Source organism: Octopus bimaculoides, chromosome 20, assembly GCF_001194135.2.
Source record: "Octopus bimaculoides isolate UCB-OBI-ISO-001 chromosome 20, ASM119413v2, whole genome shotgun sequence".
Lineage (NCBI taxonomy): Eukaryota > Metazoa > Mollusca > Cephalopoda > Octopoda > Octopodidae > Octopus > Octopus bimaculoides.
The window spans coordinates 9,899,456-9,901,109 of NC_069000.1; positions in this window are offsets into that span (position 1 = coordinate 9,899,456).

Sequence of the window (1,654 nt, forward strand, 5' to 3'; positions counted from 1 at the left end):
GTTTCCCAGACTTAAATTTTTCTAAATTAATATCTTACCTAGAGCTCTCTGGTTGTATTTTGACTTCATTGTTAAGGCAGGCATTTTCCAGTTAACTCCGTTACCTTTAATGCATTTAGATTGCTTTATAATCTAAGCCATCCGAACAATTATTATCTACTAGCTTAAAAGCAGCACTCTGTGTGGACATTTAAGTTAGCTCCTGCGGAGGGCTAATTGGGTCTGCGGCCCAAAACTAAAGAGAGCTAAATAGCATGACTATAATTCGTCTATAATGACTATATGCTCCGGTGGTGTTTAACCAGAGGTTAAGGACTGATGAGAATTAATTTTGTAATGCAATCATCCTATTGTTCCAGTCCCAAGTTGAATTCCAACTGTTGGCCAATTTATCCCAAAGTTCTTATCTCGAAGTAAAATTAACGAAGCGATCTCTGACGTTATCTGACAAACACCACCAAAATGGTGTGAATCAGCCAAGCTTTACCTGCTAGAAATAGGAACCCAAATGCTTTTAAACCAGATCCCGGTGCTGAATGTTCAAGAACCAAATAAAGGGCAGATTTTCAATCCTGGGATCATCCTGATTCCAAAATGGTATAATATGTCTATGTAGGGCAAATGTAGGCTGAGATACAGAGGTCTCAGACGGACAGACATAATTTCGCTTTTATTATTATAGATAAAAAGAAGTTTCTGTTAGAGCCGTCTATGCTGGACAGGTCAAAGGGTAGAGAACAAATTGAAATGGACCATCTCTTTCCAGAAGTGGGTTTGTGGAGAGCCAACACCCATACCTAGAAAAATATATATATAATTCAACTAATATTTTTGCTGGTTATTTTTCTTCGATGTATACTTATTTGCTGTTAATTTCTTGGTGTTCAAAATTTTAAACATGTTAAATGCGTTAAGGTTCACCTAAAGGCTTATACTTTACTGATGAGGCTATGCTGAGGTTGAAACATATCTAGAGTTCTCTCCCGTACTTGTTGAAATAAACCAACTATCATCACTGACAATATATTTTTACAGTTAGAGGCGGCGAGCTGGCAGAAACTTTAGCACGCCAGGTGAAATGTTTAACGGTATTTCGTCTGTCTTTATTTTCTGAGTTCAAATTCCGCCGAGGTTGATTTTGTCTTTCATCCTTTCGGGCTCGATAAATTAAGTACCAGTTACGCACTGGGGTCGATATAATCGACTTAATCTCTTTGTCTGTCCTTGTTTGTCCCCTCTATGTTTAGCCCTTTGTGGGCAATAAAGAAACAAGAAACGTTAGCACGCCAGGTGAAACGTTTAGAGATATTTCGTCTGTTTTACTTTCTGAGGTCAAATTCCGCCGAGGCCGATTTTGCCTTTCACCATCTTGTGGTCGATAAATTAAGTACCGGTTGCGTACTGGGGTCGATCTAAACGACTGGTACCTTCCCCAAAATTTTCGGGCCTTGTGCCTAGAGTAGAAAAGCAATGTTTTTACAGTGATTTTTTTTCCTCGGCACAGAATCATTTACTTTTTAATGTCCGCCATTAAACTGTTAACGCCAATTTAACCAGTTACATTATGTCTACCGAAAATATAGGCTGGGCCCAACTGGAAACGTTCTGGGTTCGATGTAATTATCTATACACACCTTGAAGGTGATGTTCCAAC